Consider the following 27,005-nt stretch of genomic DNA (forward strand, 5'->3'; position numbering starts at 1 on the left):
CTGTTAGATTTTCAGGAAGTGTACACTCGAACTGTTTAATGAAATCAACTGGATGTATGTTACCTCTACTAGAGAAAGGATGGTAAACAATAGTGGGATTTGTTACATCACTAGCATGTACACACACTCTGTCCTTACTTTTGTCAGGAAATTGCTTAATTGCTTGCTCAAATCTTGAATCGCATTTGTGGTACCTTTACAGTGAGCACCTATTTGTAAAACCTTACGACTAAGTACCTGCTGCTCATCTTTGATGTTTTCTAACTCACTTAACTGCTGTTCATGTTTATCATTACATTCTTTAGCAGCCTTGCTTTGCTCGTTTATTACTTGGCTAACATTACTACTTAATGTCCATTACTACTTAATGTTGATATTACACAATCCTGAGCCCCTAATCATCATTCAGCTTTTAATTTTACAATAAAACTTCTGATTTATCTCAAGCTTACAGAATTCTGATTTCCTACCCCATTCTTTTGTTTCTCGATCTATTTTACTGGAACAAACCTCAGTTTTAGCTTCAAGTTTTGATACCTTTAAAATTGCTATTGATTTATGTCATTACTGCGTATGCTTTCCTGACATCACCTTTTGTTTCTCTTGACTCGGCTTTTATCTCTTCTTTAGTGTCATTTTGCCTTTTACTATTTTATCTATTTTTTCGTTAGTTTCTTTTAAAAGTAATAATAACATAGATTACGTATTTTGCTCCTTGCTGATTTCTATCTCCCCATTGTCTACTGTTGGCAATGTTTCAGCTGAAACAGTGCCATGACTTACTCTGTGTGACTCCACTGTTGGCTCATTTGCAATGTTGACATCAGATTCAGTGTGTCTGACGTCATCATTCAAATCTACTACGTCGTTGTGGTCAGGAGCGACAGTGTACACATTTTCAGTACGATCATTTAACACAGACTCAGCATTTTCCGAAACATTTTCAGTTTCATTATCTAAACTTTGCAAATTATCTGATAGATCATCAATGTTATCTACACTCTTGGAAATGGAAAAAAGAACACATTGACACCGGTGTGTCAGACCCACCATACTTGCTCCGGACACTGCTAGAGGGCTGTACAAGCAACGATCACACGCACGGCACAGCGGACACACCAGGAACCGCGGTGTTGGCCGTCGAATGGCGCTAGCTGCGCAGCATTTGTGCACCGCCGCCGTCAGTGTCAGCCAGTTTGCCGTGGCATACGGAGCTCCATCGCAGTCTTTAACACTGGTAGCATGCCGCGACAGCGTGGACGTGAACCGTATGTGCAGTTGACGGACTTTGAGCGAGGGCGTATAGTGGACATGCGGGAGGCCGGGTGGACGTACCGCCGAATTGCTCAACACGTGGGGCGTGAGGTCTCCACAGTACATCGATGTTGTCGCCAGTGGTCGGCGGAAGATGCACGTGACCGTCGACCTGGGATCGGACCGCAGCGACGCACGGATGCACGCCAAGACCGTAGGATCCTACGCAGTGCCGTAGGGGACCGCACCGCCACTTCCCAGCAAATTAGGGACACTGTTGCTCCTGGGGTATCGGCAAGGACCATTCGCAACCGTCTCCATGAAGCTGGGCTACGGTCCCGCACACCGTTAGGCCGTCTTCCGCTCACGCCCCAACATCGTGCAGCCCGCCTCCAGTGGTGTCGCGACAGGCGTGAATGGAGGGACGAATGGAGACGTGTCGTCTTCAGCGATGAGAGTCGCTTCTGCCTTGGTGCCAATGATGGTCGTATGCGTGTTTGGCACCGTGCAGGTGAGCGCCACAATCAGGACTGCATACGACCGAGGCACACAGGGCCAACACCCGGCATCATGGTGTGGGGAGCGATCTCCTACACTGGCCGTACACCACTGGTGATCGTCGAGGGGACACTGAATAGTGCACGGTACATCCAAACCGTCATCGAACCCATCGTTCTACCATTCCTAGACCGGCAAGGGAACTTGCTGTTCCAACAGGACAATGCACGTCCGCTTGTATCCCGTGCCACCCAACGTGCTCTAGAAGGTGTAAGTCAACTACCCTGGCCAGCAAGATCTCCGGATCTGTCCCCCATTGAGCATGTTTGGGACTGGATGAAATGTCGTCTCACGCGGTCTGCACGTCAAGCACGAACGCAGGTCCAACTGAGGCACCAGGTGGAAATGGCATGGCAAGCCATTCCACAGGACTACATCCAGCATCTCTACGATCGTCTCCATGGGAGAATAGCAGCCTGCATTGCTGCGAAAGGTGGATATACACTGTACTAGTGCCGACATTGTGCATGCTCTGTTGCCTGTGTCTATGTGCCTGTGGTTCTGTCAGTGTGATCATGTGATGTATCTGACCCCAGGAATGTGTCAATAAAGTTTCCCATTTCTGGGACAATGAATTCACGGTGTTCTTATTTCAATTTCCAGGAGTGTATTTGCAAGTTTTGTGTCTGATCTGAAGGATCATTGCCATCAATATCTACTCGATCCCTTTCCCTACTTCTAAGAGGATATCTTTTTTTTAATTTTGTCAGACATTTTACACTTAATATAATCTACAAATTTTAGCCAAATATGTTTAATGGGCTCCGGAAAGGCTCAAAATCATGAAAAGTTCAATTTTTACTTTTTTGCGTTTTCTGAATCTGCAGACTATTATCTTTTAATAGATATATAACTTATTCAATTCCGAAGACTACAACTATTTTTAATTTTTTTAAAAATGTGTTCTACATGGGCGTGACCCACTGTGGCGCTGTTTAACTGCTGTCAAATGGTGTTATTATTAACGTCCGTGTTCATCAGGTACATTTTAGTGATGTGAGATGCAATAATGGAGGTGATAAAACCTATTTTCAGAGACTTAGCAGCACCTGAACTGTTGAAAAAGTGTATTCACGGAAAAACTCAAAACCCCAATGAAAGTGTAAATAGTGTTATATGGTCGAGAATCCCCAAGACTGTATTTGTTGGAATAGAAACACTTCACTTTGGTGTGTATGATGCTGTTGTGACTTTCAATGATGGCAACATTGTAAGGTGCAAGGTATTTAGAAATATGGGAATGAAGATAGGTTCTAACATGGTACGAGCGATGCTTGCTTTAGACAAGGAACGCCTTCGGGCTGCAGACAGGGCTGTAAAGAGTCTAGAAATACAAGCAAGACTAAACAGGAGGAGGAAAAAGAGGAAGCTGGAGGAGGAGTTTGCAGAGGATGAAGATAATCCATCCTATGGACCTGGAATGCACTAAAAAGTTAATCCAATCTTTGTCGCTCGATGCCCAAAACTTTTATTTTCTCATACTAATTACATGTTTTCTAAGGATCTTCCAAACATATTTGTTTCAAACTTTCAGTAAATGTTACACAGTACCTTCTGCATAATTTAACACAGCCTTTTTCCAAAAAACTGTATATTTTTGAATATATAAATAAAAAATTGCAAAAAAATGTTGTGAATTTTCATTACAATTGAAAAAAATCATCTTTTATAACTGAACTAAAATTTTGTAAAATCCCTGTGTTAAGTTGTAGCCCACATTCCAATAAATAATCTGTAAAAAGTTCAACTTCCTACCTCAAATACTTTGTGAGGAAAGATGTAATTTATAAGCGTTATTTTAACATTGCAAGTATAGGGCGTTCCGGAGCCCCTTAAAGGGATCAATTTTAGACTTTGAAGTTACAATATTATTCTACTCTCCGTTACAGAGATCAGCTATTTGCGCCAGAATAACACTTACTCTTCGATGCTATCCTGCACGCTGCCATCGAGAAGCTCCTCTGATCTGCCTCCCCGCGCTGCGTTGCGTCACCTCGTAGCACGTCGAAATCACGATGAAGATTTAACGTAATCCCGTGGACCTCGCACACGTATTTCATTTTCTGTCACTTGCACTTTAACACTTTCAGCATCTACTATACACGGACGTTATGTTCTTGTGAATAAAAAAAAAAAAAAAACTTGTTTGTAGCATCAAAAATCGAAGTTCAACTAAAGTTCAAAAGAGTTCAAACACAGTTCAAAAATTATTTGAAACAGTTCCTACACATTTCTATTGTCATGTAGTAGCAGAACAGTCACTTTAGGTGTTATGAATTTTTCCAAGAATTTTTCACAGTTCACAGTCCTCGCTAATAATCAAGCCTCCTATCTCCAAAGCATCCAAACATCGAAGATTTCCCCACAAGGGATGCCATGTACGGCAAGAAAAAGGAATAAAGGTGAGATAGTGTTAATACTTTCATCCTTCTTTACCTCCTCTGCATTACTGCAGATAACGTGTCACTGAGCACATTTGCACTGTGCATGCAGTACACGTGAGGTGCCTAGTTGTTTCCACTGCCCTATGCGGAATGATGATGTTCCCAGCGCACAAAACAGCACGCAGGTCGTGGATTCTTTTTCTTGAGGTTGAAATTAACTTCGCAAGGTACTGCTGCTACGAATAAACTATAACTCATTTGGGATGCCACTCGCGTTTTTATTGATATAGACACGAGAAACTATTCTTGATGACAACGTATTGAACATATCTTTCCACAGTCATTATGTCTGGCTAAAATAACATGAAATACATCCCGCCACAGACAACATGTCTGTCTACTGGAACCGTCAGAACTGGAGAATAAAATTACATGAATCAAATACTACCATTACAGACAACATGTCTGTACCTAGCTACGGTCTGAACTGTAGTAAATAAAATTGCATGAAACAAGTACTGCTATAACAGACAACATGTCTGTCTACTGGAACGGTCAGAAATGATGAGCCGAACTGGCCGAGACACTTCGCGCGCCAAACCAGCAAGGCGTGACCCGAACGCCACCGAAGTGCATCGGCAGTAATATCGTCAGTCTTTTGGTTTAGTAATCCTTTGATTTTAATAATTTTGAAATGACTGATTGATAGCTGGCTGTTGAGAGATGTTTATTTAAAAAAATGAAGTAATTTGGATGACAAGTTTAATTAATAATAGCAACTAAAGTTTAACGTTTTGGTGGCCTGCCGCCGAACACAGAAGCGAATCACAGAGCAGCAGCACCATGCAGGCCGTCTTTCTCACGGGAATGGTACTGAATCTTACATCTATCACCGGTACCTCATCCCACATTGCGTCATCTCTATGCTTCTTGCATCTCCACTGACCGAGCGAGGTGGCGCAGTGGTTAGCACACTGGACTCGCATTCGGGAGGACGACGGTTCAATCCCGTCTCCAGCCATCCTGATTTAGGTTTTCCGTGATTTCCCTAAATCGTTTCAGGCAAATGCCGGGATGGTTCCTTTGAAAGGGCACGGCCGATTTCCTTCCCAATCCTTCCCTAACCCGAGCTTGCGCTCCGTCTCTAATGACCCCGTTAAACACTACCCGCCCGCCATCTCCACTGTCCTGGGAATAGCTTCCTGGTGCCTAATATGATGGCTGAATAAGCCAGAAATATTACAACTCGTGGAATGGTCATACGGGAAAATCCCCAATTCACTGTGATCTCGGAGATGTTGTGTCCCATCGATCGTGCGCCGACTATAACACCACGTTCAAACTCACTTAAATCTTGAAAACCTGCCATCGTAGCAGCAGTAACCGATCTAACAAGTGCGCCAGGAACTTGTCTTATATAGGCGTTGTTTACGTGTCTCTGTATTGGAATAAGCATGGCAGTGAGCTGTTAAATTTCAGTTAACTTCATATCAACTACTATTGTTATTAGTTGTATGTTACAAGTTTATTTATGCGACAGTTTTATTCCTAACAATTCGAAACTACAAACTCTATCAGTGTAGATACCTGATAGCAATTGATCTAGTTAGTCTTTAATCTTCCATGCATTTTGATGACATAATCTTATTGCATCTCGTGATCTGGATTCCCCGTTTGCTGAAGTATCCCGCTGGTCAAAGGAACCTTGTTCAGGCTGGAATACCTCATACCTGACTTCATCCTAGAAAAGAGCTATACCTCCTCACGAAGTCACTTCAGTTTTTCCTTGAGTGAGCTGAGATCCACCTTCTCTGTTGTGGACTGACAAGACAGCCAGTCCACAGTGACGGGTAACCGAAAGGCACGCGTACACACACGCCGGCTGGCGTGAAGTCTGGAACAGGATACGTAATGAATGCTATAAAGAAAAGTACGTAGCTCCAGGAATACTTAACTTTATTCCATCATTGTGGTACATCGCTCTTGACGATACAATTGAGAGTCTTTAAATACAAGCACTGTAAGGCTAATGGCGCCTTGCTAGGTCGTAGCCATGGATTTAGCTGAAGGCTATTCTGTCTCTCGGCAATTGAGAGAAAGGCTTCGTCAGTGTAGTCGCTAGCAAAGTCGTCGTACAACTGATGCGAGTGCTAGTACGTCTCTCTAGACCTGCCGTGTGGAGGCGCTCAGTCTGCAATTACTGACATCGGCGACACGCGGGTCCGACATGTACTAATGGACCGCGGCCGATTTAAAGCTACCACCTAGCAAGTGTGGTGTCTGGCGGTGACACCACATTCTCTATGGTCATTTATAAGTTTCACCAGCCACCACTTCCAAATCTTGTATCGGGTGGCCCGTGTCCTAGCGTAGTCGGATATGACGTTTCTAGCACTGGATCTACACATGACGTAACCAGTGACTTACCTTCTACCGAATAATGTAACTTCTGGACTCCTACAATCACGTTCCATTTGAACTCTCTGAGCTTTTTTTCCCCGCAATATTTGAAAGTAGACTTTCAACAAGAAGACAAGGTCTCACACTAGAAAATATTCCTCCATAGTTTTCCACACAAAATACTTCCTGACTGATGAGTTGAATTCAACCCTGTCTTAAGTTGCGTTATAAAGTCACGCACGGGGCCCACTGCTACCTTTCTTGGGCCGGGCGGGGTAGCCGGCGGGCTAAGGGCCCCTTGCCACGATTTGCGTCGCTCTCCCCGTCGGAGGTTTAAGTCCTCCCTCGGGCATGGGTGTGTGTTTTGTTCTTAGTGTAAGTTAGTTTAGGTTAGATTAAGAAGTGTGTAAGCCTAAGGGTCGATGACCTCAGAAGTTTGGTCCCATAGGAACTTACCACAAATTTCCAAAATAAATTGCCCACTACCATTACGTAATCTCTGAGCACGCCATATAACACTGACTTATTAGGTCGGTAAAATCAGCTGGATACCTGTTGTTAAAATGTTTGTTCCTACAGTCATGTGGACATCGTGCTTATTCTTCCGTGATGATTTGGCCTATGTTAATTTTCGCGGGTGCTCTGATGGTGGGCTACGCCGGAAATGCGGCAGCAAGTAACAGTTTTTCTAACAAGTGATCTGCTGATTTTAACGACCTGATAATGCAGTGTTATAAGATGTGCCTAGAAATACGATCGTGTTAGGCCCGTCCCACGTATCACAGCACTGAGCGATTTATTCACCGCCCTCCATTTTTCTCATTTTTTATTGTCTTACAAGGGAACCTCCCCGTCGCACCCCCCTCAGATTTAGTTATAAGTTGGCACAGTGGATAGGCCTTGAAAAACTGAACACACACCAATCGAGAAAACAGGAAGAAGTTGTGTGGAACTATGAAAAAAATAAGCAAAATATACAAACTGAGTAGTCCATGGGGACGATATGCAACACCAAGGATAGCGTGAGCTCAGTAGCGTCGTGGTCCCGTGGTTAGCGTGAGCAGCTGCGAAACGAGAGGTCCTTGGTTCGAATCTTCCCTCGAGTGAAAAGTTTACTCTCTTTATTTTCGCAAAGCTATGATCTGTCCGTTCGTTCATTGACGTCTCTGTTCACTCTAATAAGTTTAGTGTCTGTGTTTTGCGACCGCACTGCAAACCGGTGCGATTAGTAGACGAAAGGACGTGCCTCTCCAATGGGAACCGAAAACATTTGATCGCAAGGTCATAGGCCAACCGATTCCTCCACAGGAAAACACGTCTGATATATTCTATACGACACTGGTGACGGCATGTGCGTCACATTACAAGAATATGTTGTCGACCCAATTAACTTTTACACTTGGCGAATGGGTAAAACGATTCTTGTACCTTGCCCGACTTAGGTTTTTTTGTGGATGTGATAATCACTGGCAAAAAAGTGATGAAAACATAAAAGGTTGTCACATAAACTGCAACAAATGAATGCAAGTTTCACAGTAGCATAGTTTTCCCTGTGCTCTGTCAAAACATATGTTTTTAACGTTTTCAAATTTTTCCGTGTGTAGACCGTCAAATCCTGCATATGTCCAAGCAAATCTGCACATGTGATGAAAATAAAAAATTAAGTTTTTCGTTTGAGGGAAGACTTGAACCAAGGACGTCTCGCTCCGCAGTTGCTCACGCTTACCACGAGACCACGGCGCTCCTGAGCTCAGGATATCCTTGATGTTGCATATCTTCCACATGGACTACTCAGTTTGTATATTTTGCTTATTTTTTCCATAGTTCCACACAACTTTTTCCTGTTTTCTTGATTGATCTGTGGTCAGTTTTTCAAGGCCTATCCACTGTGCCAACTTATAACTAAATGTGAGGGGGGGGGGGGGGTGCGATGGGGAGGTTCCCTTGTTATTAACCTTTCAGCTCTTACTTAATTCTTCTCATTGCATAGAACCAGGATTCAAAATTTATGTCACTAGACTCATATTATTACCTACAAATTTCACTGTTTTACAAAATTTTTTGTAGTCCAGGTTATTAGGGCACCGCTACTTATTTCGTAGTACCTGTCCGTAGTACCTATCAGTTTCAAGTTGTCGTACAAGTGTAGCGGAAAATCTTATACACATAAAAACCATATTGCGGTAATAAAGTTTTGCTAGAACCACAACATTTTTCAGTCCATAGCTTCTGTTCTAGTGGCTAGCGTTGCAGTCTGTGGATCACAGGATCCCGCGTTCTGTTCCTGTGCGGGTTGGGGGATTTTCTCTGCCCGGGGACTAGGTGTTATCTTGGCCTCACCATTTCAGCATCGTCATCATTCGTGACAGTGGCTCGACTGGCTGTGAAAAAAATTGGGACTTTGTACTGGCGCTGATGACCGTGCAGTTGAGCGCTCCACGAACCAAACATCGTCAACACCAAACAACATTTTCACAGAAATTACTAACCACATTGCACATAAAAAAGGAAGATTCGAGTTGAGACAGCATATTTAAATCGCAGGGTTTCGCCTTTCGAGAAAAAGTGTTTATAGGGTACCCTCTGACGACGTTCGATGTGAGTTAGTCCACATAAAACGTTTGCAACAGCGGAAAGCAAGAACGAGGAGCAATGGATTGTGGTACTTCTCGCTGATAAGTGGAACGAATTTATATACTGTTATCCCACATCCTCGAAGCATAAATAACCGATTTAACGTAGATTTTATCGCTAGTTTACGGAATTCCAAGCCATAATTAAGGTTACGACGTAATGCAAGTTTTAACGATATCGCCATTATCGGTACGAAGCGGCGTAATTGCCGTTTTATTGGAAAGCGTTCTGTCTTGTCTATTTTTCTTTTTCTGTCGACTTTCTCGCTGGCTACAGTCCAATGTTTGAAACTGTGGTTGTAAGGAAATAAAGTGCTTCACAAAGGTACCACCAGATTCTTGCGGTAATTTCCTACATTATTACGGTTCAGCACCGATAGGGAAAACCAATGTTTAAGAATCCAAACTGCTGTAATTCACACTTAATGCCCTGCGTGTACCCAGAGTCTGCCCTAGTCGTTTAGCCCCTCAGAACGCCGCAGTTCGCGTAAGGCAAGTTTGCAAGGTTTTCACACACCGGTCTACAGGACACGTATAATTATCTACTTCCAGCGGCGGATTTAAAACTTTTGCGCCCCTAGGCACACCATATTACATCCCCCCCCCCCCCCCAAAAACGCTGTTTTAAATGATAACTATTACTCAATCACTTCGCAGTTGCCGTTTTGGGTGGGAGCGCTGTGAACTGTTTCGGTACTCTGCTATTTGTTGTTCTGAAGGACGCGTTAGCGGTCTACTCGCTCTCAATCAAAATGTAATATGGTTCCTGAACTGTAATTGATGTACGGCAGCGGGTAGAACCAACTTAAAACTGCATTAACACATTCTTCTGTCGAAAGACAACAGAAATGAGCACAAGGAAAATAACTTTCCTTTTATGGTCTAAAAAATTCACCAGAGCCTGTAGGACACCACAGATTTTTGTTATACATTCCCTTATTATATGTTCTTTTACACGAAACCGTTGAAAGTGAAAATAAAAAAAGTTGTGTTACGATCTAAAAATTGAAGTGAACGTGTCATACATTAGAAATTAATACTTTTACAGAGATGCGTTCAAATTAAAAATTAAACTGTCGTTTTACGATCTAATAACTTGCATGTGTAGCAGATAAAAAACCACGTTCGGTATTAATACATGAATCTATAGTAAGCGTAAGAAATTAAAATGAAATATAGATTTCGGTCCAGGAACTAATAACTGAATACAGACGAACAAACACAGAACTGGATTTGTTATTACATAATTATACAGGGCAGTATGAAAAAAATCAAATGGTTCAAATGGCTCTGAGCACTATGGGACTTAATATCTGAGGTCATTAGTCCCCTAGAACTTAGAACGACTTAAACCTAACTAACCTAAGGACATCACACACATTCATGCCCGAGGCAGGATTCGAACCTGTGACCGTAGCAGTCGCGCGGTTCCGGACTGAAGTGCGTAGAACCGCTCGGCCACAGCGGCCGGCGTGTAGAAAAATCAAATTTGTTTTATAATCTAATAGTTTACGTGCAAAGAATTAGGATCTGTGTAGCTAGATGCTGCATAATAAGTGTACATAATACATTTAATCCATGTAAGGGCTGAACACTTTTGTACTGCACCTACTGCTCTCACCATAGCTCTTTCTAACGATATTAGCAAAGCGTTTACGTATTTATCGACAGAACTGAACTGCGTTATTTATTAACACTTTTTCATCTGGGCGCACTTTCCGATAACGTATATTTCCGCGATACCTATACATTTCAGCAGACGCCAAGAACACGCATCAGTTGTAATATACTACAGTATCACTATGACTTGACTATACAGCGCCGAGCGGCCTGTGTCATTAGTACTGTCCGCCCCCTTCGGTCACGTATGCACGTAAACGAGGTTTAGGTCCGCGTTCTGCCATCGCCAGTTGTAAAATAAACAGGTAATACGTACATTGTAAATCCAATGAATGTTCTCTAAGTTATAATAAAAATCACCTTATGATATTAGATTTTTAAAACTAATATGAATAAATAAACAAATTCACCAGTCAGCAAAGTCTGCGTCTGGCTTTGACAGAAAACTTGTTGATTAGTTTTCAGATAGCGTTACACACGCTTCCTTTCGTGCTGACCAACGTGTTTTTGATAAACTTTTTACCATTTTGCTTCTTCGTAGTTCAGACGGTTATCAGTTAGGAGGGTCGGCTTCGATGTGAAGAATGGACAAGGTGTTCAATCTCTCCTCAAGCAACACAGAACGTAGGTACGATTTCACTCTTTTAAGAGCCGAAAACGAGGGTTCTGCTGAACAATTTGTAAGTTCCATATCTAGAAATACTCTAAGAGCAATGTCAACATTGGGAAACACGGACTGTAACCTCTCTTTGCGTAAAAATTTACTCATTTCGTCTGGTATATCACTAATCCCAGAAGATTTCGAACGTTCCGCCGAATGTACACATTCCCTAGGGAAGGAACTGTTCTTAAAGTTACTGAAAACTATAAAGGAGTCCAACAGTGTTCTATAGTTTTCTTTCCTCCTCACTAATTCGGCGTAAAATTTGTCGAGTACTGGGAGAAATGTTTCGACTCTAAATTTTTCCCTTCCACTTAGAAAAACTTCTTCAGAGTCCGCTTCGTGACCTTTTATAGGTGCATTCACAATCTATATCGGTCACAAACTCCATGGATTTATTTTCATAATAGTCGAAAATGCCACGAATAGACGTAATAAATCCTACAGCTGATTCATATAATTCATGCACTATTTTAGTATCAGTATGTCCTTCCAAACTGTCATCATGAATACTGTTTGTAGTCTGCTGAGTTGATTCAATAAAGCTGAAGCTTCAATCCCCACAAATGGTTTTTCAAACGTATTATTGGCAAAGTGTGTGAGGGCATTGATAACGCCCTTCCAGTTTTCAGATAGAATTACACACGCTTCCTTTCTTTCTGACCAACGTGTTTTTGATAGACTTTTTACCGTTTTGTTTCCTGGTTTCATGGAAGAAAGAAGTTTATCCCAGCGCTGTGTAGAAGCAGAGGAAAACAATTATAAAGGTTTTGCACTACATTGAAAAATGAACATGCTTCCCGACAACAGCTTGCAGAACTAGTGCCGACTAAATTCAAAGGATTTGCTCCACAAGGCACATAATGCGCTTTCGGATTTCGTTCTTTAATGCGTGCCTGCATACCAGTGTAGGTTCCTGACATATTGCTTGCGTTGTCATCTGACTGGCGTCTACTGTCAGTAATATCAATGGATCTCGCCTCAGTTACACTATGTCGACGATTGCTGGGCAAACACTTTCTCCACGTTCGCGTACACCATAATTACTCTACCACGCATTGGGGTTACACTCGTCTGGTATGAGACGTTGCCGGGGGGGGGGGGGGGGGGGGCACTGGGGGCCGAACCGCACAATAACCCTGGGTTCTGTTTGGAGCGGTGGTGCAGTGAGTGGATTGCGTAGCCTGTTGTGGGGTTGTGAACCACTGGGGGCTACGTCGGTGACGAAGCCTCTCCATCATTTCTTGGTCTCCAGTTCCATACAATACAATACAATATCAATGCAATTTGTAGACAGGACTTTTAGTACGGCCTCAGCTTTCGGACTTGTGTCTCGGTTTTGATAAAAGCAGAAGGAAACGTTCAACGGGTTTACCATTCTCGTTCACATATCTTAATATGAAAGATAACTGATCAATATGTGAAATGTCTACAGTGGAATCTACTATTATAGAGAGATATTTGGCCTGATTCACTTCACTTACGATAATTCTTTTTATCCGTTCAGTAAGAAGCTCTATTGTTTTATCACAGATTGTTGAAGAAAGATAACTTGTACGTCCCTGCCCTGGGTTTCCGTATCGTTCAATGTGGTCTGCGAGAAAAGGATCAAACTCGGCTATAAGTTCAAGAGACGTCATAAATTGACCATTATGTAATGAATGGAATCTTTCAACGTGTCCACGTAGGGCAGGTCCACTACTTGTTAGCATCTCCACAACTGCAAACACGCTTTTCAGCACATTACACCAGTACATTTTTTCTGTCTCAACATATGACTCGGAATTGTGCCAAGTGACTTTTTTATTGTTAAGAGTGAAAACTCAGAATATTTGTGTTCAAGTGAATTCTCATGATGAGATAAAATATTAGAAATATTTTTCCAATCTGCAATACCATTAGTAGCAATCGCTGCCTTACCTCGAACAATTTACGTGGTGCACAAATACAACACCGATGCTACGGGAGTATACTAGAAAATCACGCAAAGTTGATTCACCATTTACGGTAAAATACATTTTTGTTCAAATATCTGGTTTTATCGCCTATTGATGTTCTTGAATTAGAAAAATCACTGTTACAATTTTGATTAATGCCACGTTGTAAGAGAATGTCAATTGTTGATTCATTGACACACCATTCTGCAGGATCATCACTAACGAGGTTTTTCCTTTTTGTGATGTCTGACTCACCACTTATTTTTTCGTGAAACTCGAAATCAGAACAATTTCCTTTTCTTCATTTTCAACTTTTGTTTCGTCTGTATTTACTGCTTTTACAACAGATGCAGTGCCAGAAATATCATCCGTACTACTTGAACTCTAACTCAAACCAGCAGCAATTTTTGAGAATTTTATCTACTCTGCCGTGCGTTTTTAGAACAATTTCCATCGATAATTTCCGAAATGCCGCCTATTTCATTTTGCAAGTTTGCTTTTTTCGCTGTTATTCATGTTAAAGCACTAACAAAATTGTCAACCAACGCTCAAAACAAAAGAAAAAAATTGTAAAAGGAAAGAAAGAAAGATTGTACCCAGTTCCAATCGCACTACACCGCACACGAGCATAAAGCTTTTTTCTTTAAACACGGCACACGAGCACAAATATTTTTCCTTTAAACACCGAGCGATGAACCGACCAACTCGGTTTACTCGACGTAACTGTGCTAAAAGAAAGCGGGACAGTTCCTTTTTTGGCTTCTGTTTCCTGCGTAGAGGGAATTTTAGCTGGGACGAAAATATGTTTTTAACATTCTTGATACTGTCTTTCTAATTTAAAAAGAAAATAATTTTTGCAATTTCTTGCAGTGAGGAGTGCTGGATCGACTCTTATCCCACTTATAACATTTTAGCGGTTTCTGTGGACAGAGAAGACAGACTATAATGTTTAAGTAGTATAATTGGCAGTAGATGTGGTGTGTTGCCATTTGTGTGAGCACTGCTGTTATGTCTAGACGCAAATGCACCTTTTGTTCCAACATAAAATACAAATAACTTTTCCTCTAAGAAAAAAAAGCGTGGTTAAGAAGTTTAATATAAAATTTGCAATGCCACGTACTATTCGACTGTACAGAGTGGGAACTTTGATGTCGTGCAGGGTGCAAGCGAAAATTGGTTTCTACTTTTTTCGCCAAAAACGTAACTCTGTAAATAAATAAATAAAATTTTTAAACTGTTGTGAAGTGTATTTCACACATTATTTATTTTGCTTATGTTTTTATCGTATAAACATGTGTTTAAAAATGTAAAACATTCCCAGTATCAACATGGTTTGTTAAACGGGTGTCATTAAGTCAAAGCTCAGATACTGAAGACCACAGAGCTTTCTTATTAATTACAGTAATGGAGGGTTGACTTGATACTTCCCCGTAATTTCTACAAGAAATTTAAGTAGAGTCGGGTTATACATACTGATTTAAGAAACTGCTGATTAGTTTATCACAGATTTTCAGGGGTCCCGGTATTTTCACTGGGAAAATATAGTAGGGTTAGTAGGCGACAACATTCTCAATATAATAACGTTTCAAATACTGCATTGTAGACTGCCGTCCTGACAGATTACTTCAGAATATTTTGAAGAGTCATGAAGATGATACCAGACAGAAACCCAATGTTAAATTTCCATTCAGTCACCAAGTAAACTATGTGTATTTCCAAGCTTGTACTGTCGAATTTAGTTCTTAAGGCTTATTTAAACTAGCAAGTTGTTTAACAATGTTAAAAATTTTTGTCGTTTGTAAGCGCAGTTAGTTTAAAACGTAAAAGTTTGAAATGAATACAGAGCAAAAAATACCGCACCCCCATAAGATGCCGCCCGTAGGCCCGTGCCTAGTGGGCCTACATGTAAATCCGCCACTGTTTACTGCGGATATGTCTGGTGGTAGTAGCGCTTGAAAGTTTCCCTTCACATACATGTTGCGTCAGCTAGCGGATTGCGTGTTCTGTCAAAATCACTCCGCCTTACAGCATTTGCTGCTCATGTATACAATGACGCAAAAAAACAGAATATTCATCTGTTCTCGATGGGCACGATGTAAAGATCTACACATGTCGACTTTTAATTTGATGCTTCAAGCCATCGGAGTTCGTAGTAAGACAACGTGGTGGAGGAGTTCGGTCCACACAACGTCACGCACAATCGGACATGCATACCGCTGTAAAACGGCAACAGTTACGCAAAATATCTGAAAGCCCGCTAACAAAGCTTCAAGAACCGACTTAAAATGGTGACCCTCGAAATGTTGTACAACCCCCTACATATCGTAGGGACTGTAAGAACAAGATTAGTTTAGTTACAGCGCGCACAGAGGCATTTAAATAATCATTCCTCCCGGACTTCATACGTGTATGAAACGGAAACAAACTCTAATAACTCCTACAATGAGACGTATCCTCTGCCATGAATTCAGTAGTTCTTTGCAGAGTATAGATATACGTATAGAAGTAAATATAGTAATCGGAACGATAAATTCATCGGCGTCAGTGGAACAGACCGAGTGCAGGAAATCTTCCAGCGCGCCTTTTAATTCAGGTATCTAAATCTGAGAAAACTAAATTTTACCAGACATAGTTCATTGCCAAAAAATTTTATAGCTCTATCCATTTTTTGGGTTCACTATATTCTACACGTATCCGAGATTATTATAAAATACAAGAAACCTAACCGAGCGAGGTAGCGCAGACAATGGACTCGCATTCGGGAGGACGACGGTCCAATCCCGCGTCCGGCCATCCTGTTTTAGGTTTTTCATGATTCGCTCCAAGCAAATGACGGGATGGTTCCTTTGAAAGGGCACGGCCGACTTCCTTCCCCGTCCTTCCCTAATCCGATATGACCGAAGACCTCGCTGTCTGGTCTCCTTCCTCAAAACAACCCAACCCAAAAAACCAAAAAGCGGTAGCTTACTGTACTTTAATAAACCAAACTTGGTTTCTAAGCTAATAAATCATTGTTGGAAACGATCTATTTCAAAGCACAATCTTCTAAACACTTGAAAAATTTGAAAATGGAAGTAACGCGTCCAGTATTGCTCTTTCCATCATCTTCATTATAATCTGCACAGCATGGTACCGTTATAAAAATGGTAAATTTTTGAGAAGAAAGATATTAAGTTCAAAGTGGCTCTGAGCACTATGGGACTTAACTTCTGAACAAATTAAACCTAAGTAACCTAAGAATATCACACACATCCATGCCCGAGGCAGGATTCGAACCTGCGACCATAGCGGTCGCGCGGTTCCAGACTGTAGCGCCTACAACCGCTCGGCCAACCCGGCCGGCAGATATTAAGTGTGGCTTTTATTGTTTCAGTGCAGTATGATCCTCCTTTCAGAAAACGATGATGGTCGTTAAGTGTACTCTTAGTAATAGGAAAATGTCCAACTGCAGGCGCTCTTTGATGTTCAGGTCTTCTCCCTTGGGTTGTGTAACTCCTCTACTTCTTCCACGCCTCCAGTTGCGATGTGGTATTTTTGAAGGATATTACTGGGCGAGTTTTCCAAGCCTTTCCCATATGTTTTCGTTTCTTCCCAACGATAACTGTAGCATTTACCACTATTTTCTATTAAACCATCGTCAATTTCGTACTTTCTAACGTTCGAATGACCTTTGGAGATAAGAGAACCACATGTATGAACATCAAGAGCTCAGATGGAAACCCAGTTCTGAGCAAAGAAGGGAAGGCGGAAAGGTGGAAGGAGTATATAGAGGGTCTGTACAAGGGCGATGTGCTTGAGGACAGTATTGTGGAGGTGGAGGAGGATGTGGATGAAAATGAAATGGGAGATGCGATACTGCGTGAAGAGTTTGACAGAGCACTGAAAGACCTGAGTCGAAACAAGGCCTCCGGAGTAGACAACATTCCATTGGAACTACTGACTGCCTTGGGAGAGCCAGTCCTGACAAAAATCTACCATCTGGTGAGCAAGATGTATGAAACAGGTGAAATACCCTCAGACTTCAAGAAGAATATAATAATTCCAATCCCAAAGAAAGCAGGTGTTGACAGATGTGAAAATTACTGAACAATCAGTTTAATAAGCCACAGCTGCAAAATACTAACACGAATTCTTTACAGACGAATGGAAAAACTAGTAGAAGCCGACCTCGGGGAAGATCAGTTTGGATTCCGTAGAAATACTGGAACACGTGAGGCAATACTGACCTTACGACTTATCGTAGAAGAAAGATTAAGGAAAGGCAAACCTACGTTTCTAGCATTTGTAGACTTAGAGAAAGCTTTTGACAATGTTGACTGGAATACTCTCTTTCAAATTCTAAAGGTGGCAGGGGTAAAATACAGGGAGCGAAAGGCTATTTACAATTTGTACAAAAACCATATGGCAATTATAAGAGTCGAGGGGCACGAAAGGGAAGCAGTGGTTGGGAAGGGAGTGAGACAGGGCTGTAGCCTCTCCCCGATGTTATTCAATCTGTATATTGAGCAAGCAGTAAAGGAAACAAAAGAAAAATTCGGAGTAGGTATTAAAATCCATGGAGAAGAAATAAAAACTTTGAGGTTCGCCGATGACATTGTAATTCTGTCAGAGACAGCAAAGGACTTGGAAGAGCAGTTGAACGGAATGGATGGTGTCTTGAAGGGAGGATATAAGATGAACATCAACAAAAGCGAAACGAGGATAATGGAAAGTAGTCGAATTAAGTCGGGTGATGCTGAGGGAATTAGATTAGGAAATGAGACACTTAAAGTAGTAAAGGAGCTTTCCTATTTGGGGAACAAAATAACTGATGATGGTCGAGTAGAGAGGATATAAAATATGCACTGGCAATGGCAAGGAAAGCTTTTCTGAAGAAGAGAAATTTGTTAACATCGAGTATAGATTTAAGTGTCAGGAAGTCATTTCTGAAAGTATTTGTATGGACTGTAGCCATGTATGGAAGTGAAACATGGACGGTAAATAGTTTGGACAAGAAGAGAATAGAAGCTTTTGAAATGTGGTGCTACAGAAGAATGCTGAAGATTAGATGGGTGGATCACATAACTAATGAGGAAGTATTGAATAGGATTGGGGAGAAGAGAAGTTTGTGGCACAACTTGACTAGAAGAAGGGATCGGTTGGTAGGGCATGTTCTGGGGCATCAAGGGATCACCAATTTAGTATTGGAGGGCAGCGTGGAGGGTAAAAATCGTAGGGGGAGACCAAGAGATGAATACACTAAGCAGATTCAGAAGGATGTAGGTTGCAGTAGGTACTGGGAGATGAAGAAGCTTGCACAGGATAGAGTAGCATGGAGAGCTGCATCAAACCAGTCTCAGGACTGAAGACCACAACAACAACAACGTTCGAATATTCTAATGTCATTAATTTTATTAGTGACGCTACCAGACCCACTTTAGTTTCATAGCACAGGGCTCTGACATAATTCAGAGATCTTGGAACCGTTATACGTAGTATATACACTGATCATCCAGAATATTATCTACCTAATAGCCGGTGTGTCCACCTTTGGCACGGGAAACGGCGGTGACACGTCGTGGCGTGGAAGCAGTGAGGCCTTGGTTGGTCGCTGGAGGGAGTTGACAACACACATACACACAAAGGTCAACTAATTCTCGTAAATTCCGGGAGCTGATGATGAGCTCTGACGCCATGTTCGATCACTCTCCAGACGTGTTCGATAGGGTTCAGATCTGGTGATTTCGGGGGCCAGCACATTAATGTGCCTCTGCCGTCGGGAAACACGATCGTCACGAAGGGGCGTACGTTGTCTGTAATCAGTGTACGATACCCCTTGGCTATCGTGGTACCTCGCACGAGGTCCTCTGGACCCAAGGATGCCCACGTGAATGTTTCCCAGAGCATAATGGAGCCGCCGCAGTACAAGTGTGAAGCAGGTGTTACCCTGGAGGAAGACGGACTTCGTCCGTCCTATCGGTATGGTGAAGAATGTATCGGGATTCGTCAGACCATACTACGCTCCGCCACTTCACCACCGTCCAGTCCCGATGGTTACGTTTCCATTCCAGTAGCAGCAGCCAATGTTGTGGTGTTAACATTGGAACATGCATGGGTCGTCGGCTGCGGAGGCCCATTCTTAGGGGTGTTCGGTACTCTGTGTGTTTAGACACACTTGTACTCTGACCAGCATTAAAGCCTGATGTTGGTTCCGGCACAGTTATCAGCCTGTCCTGTTTTACCAATCTGCCCAGCGTACGACTTCCAAAATATGTAATTCGGGGTGGCCGCCAACCTCACGGCATCTGGACGTGTTTTCACCCTGGTTTTGCGACATGCTGAAGACATTCACCACAGCACTCCTCGAACACCAAACAAGTTGTGCATTTGTAAATAACAGATTTCAGCTATCAGTTGTCCTAGAATGAGATTTTCACTCTGCAGCGGAGTGTGCGCTGATATGAAACTTCCTGGCAGATTAAAACTGAGTGCCCGACCGAGACTCGAACTCGGGACCTTGCCTTTCGCGGGCAAGAGCTCTACCAACTGAGCTACCGAAGCACGACACACGCCCGCTACTCACAGCTTTACTTCTGGCAGTACCTCGTCTCCTACCTTCCGAACTTTACAGAAGCTCTCCTGCGAACCTTGCAGAACTAGCACTCCTGAAAGAAAGGATATTGCGGAGACATGGCTTAGCCACAGCCTGGAGGATGTTTCCAGAATGAGATTTTCACTCTGCAGGGGAGTGTGCGCTGATATGAAACTTGAGATGTGAAGCGTGAGTCGTGCTTCGGTAGCTCAGATGGTAGAGCACTTGCCCGCGAAAGGCAAAGGTCCCGAGTTCGAGTCTCGGTCGGGCACACAGTTTTAATCTGCCAGGAAGTTTCATATCAGCGCACACTCCGCTGCAGAGTGAAAATCTCATTCTGCAAACATCCCCCAGGCTGTCGCTAAGCCACGTCTCCGCAATATCCTTTCTTTCAGGAGTGCTAGTTCTGCAAGGTTCGCAGGAGAGCTTCTGTAAAGTTTGGAAGGTAGGAGACGAGGTACTGGCAGAAGTAAAGCTGTGAGTACCGGGCGTGAGTCGTGGTTCGGTAGCTCAGTTGGTAGAGCACTTGCCCGCGAAAGGCAAAGGTCCCGAGTTCGAGTCTCGGTCGGGCACACAGTTTTAATCTGCCAGGAAGTTTCATATCAGTTGTCCTTTTTAAATTTTATTGGCAGATCTAGGTTTCAGCTAGAAACTAACCATTCTCAATGCACTATCATTTTTGATCAATGCATGTAGTGCCTGTTGGTCGGGCTTCATCCACAGTTTGGTGCTTCAATGAACTGTGGATGAAGCCCGACCAACAGGTATTACACGCATTGATCAAAAATGATAGTGCATTGAGAGTGGCTAGTTTCTAGCTGAAACCTAGATCTGCCAATAAAATTTAAAATGATAGTGCATTGAGAATGGCTAGTTTCTAGCTGAAACCTAGATCTGCCAATAAAATTTGAAAAGGACGACTGATAGCTGAAACCTATTATTTACAAGTCAATATAAGAGTCGCTGAGTGCAACAGTCTTCTGAATGGAAGGTAACCTGATGAAGTTGTGCATTTCCCGAAATGCTCTTGCCGAGCCTACGGGCCATCACAATCTTGCCCTCGGTCAAACCCAGATATACATCGCGCCTTTCCTATTCTACACATGAGCAGCACGCTCAATGATACTGCCTGCGCCGTACGTGTGTCTGTCCAGCAGTCATTCCTCGCCCTGGTGACGCTACTATTGACTGAACGGGTTTATATCGATAGTAGGCCAACGGTTATGATGTTCTGGCTGATAAGTGTACATTAGCACCAACGACTACAGGTGACTTGCATTTGTCAGTTATAAAACTATAGTACTAGTACCTCTTATATCAGAAAATATATTCGCCTTTACTATTTAATTCATACACTTTTTCGGTTGTTACCCGTGACTAGTAACTAAAATCGCTTTGTAATGGTTTCAAAAATGGTTCAAATGGCTCTGAGCACTATGGGACTCAACTGCAGAGGTCATTAGTCCCCTAGAACTTAGAACTAGTTAAACCTAACTAACCTAAGGACATCACAAACATCCATGCCCGAGGCAGGATTCGAACCTGCGACCGTAGCGGTCTTGCGGTGCCAGACTGCAGCGCCTTTAACCGCACGGCCACTTCGGCCGGCTGCAATGGTTTCAAATTTAGATAAACAGATACAGTAGAGGAAAACGTGCGACTGCTAGTTCTCAATATCACTCACGTAATGTTTGAGTCTCTTTGGCTCTATTATGAACGAATAAAGCTCCCACAACGCCTGTATTACACGCGCTCAGTGCAGAGACTCGCTAACAACTAATTGTAACATGATAACTCTACAGCCACAAGTACTAAATATTTTTTATTCTTCATTAATATAATTCTCATGAATTATGTATTTGGGAGGTTTTCACAACATTCACTGTTTCTCACATTAAGTGCATCAGAAGTCTCTAATAGACACGTATCTACTGCTTGCTGCCAATTCCTTCCTGCTGTGCCTGTCCACACGTTTTCGTCAGTCCTTTAGCTAACTCAAATGTTCTGTAAACACATAATCTCGCCTCTATATACGCACATAAACACCCTTTTTTTACTAACCTAGATACGATCATGGCAGGTGTTCTCGACCTACAAACGATTCTACTGTAAAAACACTAATTCCAAAGTGAAAAGATTGAAATAAATACTCGGAACAGGATTTTTCATTAAACTGTAAATGAAACAACTGCAAAACAGGAACGTTTGTGCTATGTGTCTTTCCATAACGATAACCAGATGAAAAAAATATGTAAGTGTTCTTCCATACTAGCTGAATGACTTGTAACATCAAAGATAAATTTTAAATAAATTCCCTGATCTATATGGGAATAAAAGAGAAATCATTTATAATCATATCAAAACGGAATAATTTTTGCAGGTGCAGGGGTACGAGTCAGGGACATCTTAGTGTTCCTCGTCTTTCAGGAGGAATTTAATTTCATTTTTTTTAGAGGCTGCTTTTCTTCCTTAGTATTGCTCAGAAATCCAATCTACAGCTGTCTCTTTGGATCCACCCTGTTTTTAACATATTTCTTCATCTTCATTCTTTCTTTTATGGTATATTTGACACGTCCTCCATCTGTGATACTGCTCAGCTCTGCTTCGTCTCATTACCTCCCTCACATGCCTTTAACTTCCTCTCTCGTTTTTTATTTTTACCCGTAATAGTTGTGTAACATTTTTAATAATGTAATTTCTTATCGATTAACCCCGCATGTAGCTTTTACTTGCTGCACTACCTTCCGTCGCTTATGTTATACAATTGTAAATATGTGTGAAAAGGGAGCATTCAGAATCTGGTTTTGGAGACAGGGGGAAGGAGATGGCGGTGGAGGAGCGGGGGGGGGGGGTTGGTGCTCGGTTCCTATTTGAACTAGGAGCATGAGGCAAGAGTTTTAATTTTAACTCTGATCAGCGGCCATTTGAATAACCGTTGAAACACCTGTCTTACTGTAGTTATGTTACAGTATATTATGCAAGTTTTGAACGACGAACTAGACCTGGCGCCCAGGCATATTGTGCGAGTCGATAAAGTCCTTCTGAAAAAGATTTTAGACAGGCTGAAATGAATGCTCAGGTGATGGCACCATTTGTGCGTGCATCGTTCGAATCTTGCGTGCAAGACATTCACTCCTAGATAACTCCGGACTGGAGCGATACTCATGGTTGAAATTTGGTCCACGGGACCTTGGTCTGAGATAAGTTTTAACCGTTTGAAAAAGTCCTGCTTCATTTGGATTTTACGTGCAAGGAACACGTTTTTCTTCGAAGTTTTTGAAGCTCGCCACTTCTACATCTTAAATTTGTGCAAATCGGTTCCTACTTTGCACGAAGGTAGGTAAATGGATCAAGTCAAAACCAACTTTTTTCTGCAATGATCTCTATCTGTTGTCGAGATACAGTGATTCAAACTGTATATACATGGACCACGTAAAACGCATTCTTAGCTGAACTGAATACGCGGGAACGGTTGAAACTGAATGAAATAAAATAAAAAATTCGTTCTTAAGATAAAACTGAAAACTCTCTTTCAAAAATCTACCTTTATTCGGATTTACGTGCAAGAAAAAGCTTTTATACGCGGGGCACTTCTGTGTTTCAGACTTGTGCGAATCAATTAAAATTTTGTAATAAGGTAGACAAATACGCTCGTAATTAATGGTGTCCTGTTGTTTTATGAACGCTTTATTTGTTGTCACGATATAGTGGTCTTAATTTCACGAAAAATGGTGATTTACGCGAATCACACGTATTGAAACGGTTTAAAGTGATGCAAATGACAATACAAACTAGCCCTATCGTAATGATAAAAAGGATGTGGAAAAATCTTCCATAGTTCGAGTTTTACATGGGGAAAATCATGCGTTAACACAAGAAAACGTTTTTCGTAAAAGGTGAGGTGCGTTTTAAGTGTTACATTTGGATATAATTTAAAGAAATGATTATCAAAGGTGATTAGCATTTCTTTGTTTACACGTTAAAGATTTTATTCACCAGTGGCTGAAAATCATCGAAAAATCTTTGGACTTGGGGAAACAATGCATTACCAAACCAGAATTATGCCCAGCCATATACAAAATGTTATATTGTTTGATCGAGTACTTGAAATTTTACCGACGACCACGCAGAAATTTAAACTAACCCAAAAATTTCCATAAAAATAACTGTTAGAAAAAAGATCACCTTCCTTCTACGCATCAGAAAATGTTTTACTGTTCCTTCATCAGAAGCTACTTAACTATCTCGTATAAAATTTATTTTCGAACAAGGCACGCTTAAGTTCGACAAATTTTATTACTTAGTTTGAAAAGCTGACGGTATTTTGTCCTGCATGCACTGTTTCGCAGTTCTTCAGCTTATTTCAGTCAGTCATTCTGCTTATTTCAGCCAGTCATACTCATTTTTAATTCGAATTTGCTATCGCAAGACTTTGCTCCGAATTTTTTGAAGTTAGTTTCTCTAGTGGCGATTTCTTATGTTTCAGTTTTTATTATTGCACAGTTTAAATAAACAATGACAAGAATTTTAAAATAGGAGATAACAGGATGTATGCTTTTCAATGGTTAATTATTTGTCGCACAAATCGTTCAGCTTGCAAAGAGGCATGCTTTTAAGTATGTTTATGTGTATAAAATGGTCGTATCGTAAGTTTATCTACGTAATATTAACAATTTACGTACATTATTGCCATAAAATTTCTACATTACTTAATACTTCGTTCGGTATCAAATTTATGCTTACTGTTTTTTGCGCTCTGTGTTAAATATTTAAGGGTATTTTTCATGTGTTTGCGTATTTATTCCATGCGTATATGAATTAAAAGTGTGTAAACATAAAGAAAAAAATTTTAAAAGAATGAAAAATTACACCCCATTTTAAAAAAGTAAAAAATATGAAACAAAATAATTAAAATAATAAGTAATAAAAACATAAAAATCACACAGACGTGTGACCTTAAATGATGGCGAGGCTTGTGTACTCAGCAGGAGCATGTCATGCGATGCAAGTCATCTGTTTAGTCTGTTTCCACCGTTCGGTAAGTCTCATGTGTTGTAGACGTCTATGATCGAAACAAAGAAGGAGCAACACAGTCATTTTGTAATACATACCACGAGATGTTTTGCTGTAATGAACACACATTATACCGACTTTCTTTTTAACCTATGCGTTCTTACACCCTTTCTTCACCATGCGCATATGAGTGTATCCGAAACAAAGCACGAGCTAAAAACTTCGAGGAATTCCTTTTAAATATCCACTAGATATTCCTTCTGCCCGTCGGTCATAAGACTAGGAAGAAACGTTCTTGCAACTCAACGTATCTTTAGTTTATTTCCTTAAATGAATTACAGGCACATATCGATTAGGATTTCTACTTCCTTTTTCGCAGTTAGATGATGGTTTTAATTGCAGTTAGATGATGTTTAACAGCAACGGACACATTATTTGCGAAACACGACAATCACTGGTTCAGGTGTAATAACTTCGTGATCGACTCTTGCCTGCAACACGGTGACGACTTCTTTTTACTCAGGGGAACCATTCATAAAACTAGCATCGACCCAGTGGCTTAACTGCATAACCTTGCGTCAACGATTCAAACGTTCCCAGAAATGTTTTACTGAGTTTCGCGATTATTTCATGGCACTTTGTAGCTCCCGTAAACCAGAAATCTTAAAAGTTACGAAGGTCGCTGTTCCAGCTACCACTCAAATAAAACTAGTTCAGAAAACAAAAGAGATATATAAATTGTGACATAGTGAAGTTATGTGAGAGGCTCTGATGGAAAAGGCATCCAAGTGACATGGTGTATGTGAGAAGTAGTAATATTGTGAAACACATGGAGAACGCGTAAACATTATCGACCGGCTGACAAATCAAATAATGAAACTCAGTTCTGTTCAGAGGGCGTTTGCAAATTAGACATTATATTTGGAAGTGATCAGCGATTTGAATCGCAGTCCCTAACCAGTCCGATGAAATCAGTGGTGACGGAAGACGAATCGACAGCGTGTGGGAATACTGCTGACTGTCTGTGACCAGTTTGTCTAACTATGCGTTATGGTTCTGTAGAATTGTTTAATTTTGCTATGACCATGTGGGGTAATGACTTCATGACACTTTTATCGAGTTATTCAAGTGTACGTAATTCTCCATGTAGGCGAGAGAGGGGCAGTAATCTAACGGGCATTTTATGTCCAATTTACTGCCACAAAAGTGATTAGCGCCTCCAGTTTATGGCGACTGTTACTACGTTCGTAGGGCCAGTGGCTTTGTCTGGGCCGCGGCGGGGGACGTCGAGGAGCGCCATGTCTTCACACAGAAAACTGTATGCCGACTCCAGTTTAGCTTGACTTCTCCAAAATGGTTTCTTAATCGCTACCTGTGTAAGTAGGCTGTGTAGGCTTTTGCGTTGGTAACGCCACGTAGCGCTTTCACATTCAACTGCCCAACACTACAATAGCAAATATTCCGACAATGCAAACCAGCCACAGACTTCACACAGCACAGTCAGTGATTTTCATATAGAGCGCTACCTGGCGTTACCAACATAAAAACCTAAACAGCCTACTTACATCTGTTATCCCATAAGGGAGGCAAAGCCTAAAATTTCATCTTTCCGGAAGCAATAGTTCATAATGGGCGTCGACACGCCAAAATATATCTGAACCCACATTAAAAATTCCTTTCTATGCTAAATATGCTAAATAAAGAATGATCGCTCCAAATTTCATGTTTCTAGAACCACATAGGGTTAGGATGCACGTTGTTCTGTCGGTCAATCAGTTTCTTCTTTTTCTAATTTTTATTTATTTATTTCTTTTTTTGTACGGATTCACGGATTCATATTAACGAACGCCACGAAGCACATTCCCCGTACCGATGGCTGCGCGTAGGATGTGATACCTGTAGCCAGAAGCCGTTCATTCCGTTGCTCCTGTCGGTAACCGAGATTTGGGGGAGCTAGGCCGCATAAAACATTCG

General features: G+C 41.6%; 1 non-coding gene across 1 annotated transcript; it reads left to right on the top strand.

Annotated features, from left to right (window-relative positions):
• The first annotated feature begins 20,517 nt into the window (after nt 1-20,517).
• Trnas-cga (transfer RNA serine (anticodon CGA)) lies at nt 20,518-20,592 on the top strand. The gene has a single exon. It is a non-coding gene; the product is annotated as a tRNA-Ser (tRNA).
• Nucleotides 20,593-27,005: the final 6,413 nt, after the last annotated feature.

This window comes from Schistocerca cancellata, chromosome 8, assembly GCF_023864275.1.
Source record: "Schistocerca cancellata isolate TAMUIC-IGC-003103 chromosome 8, iqSchCanc2.1, whole genome shotgun sequence".
NCBI classification, from domain to species: domain Eukaryota; kingdom Metazoa; phylum Arthropoda; class Insecta; order Orthoptera; family Acrididae; genus Schistocerca; species Schistocerca cancellata.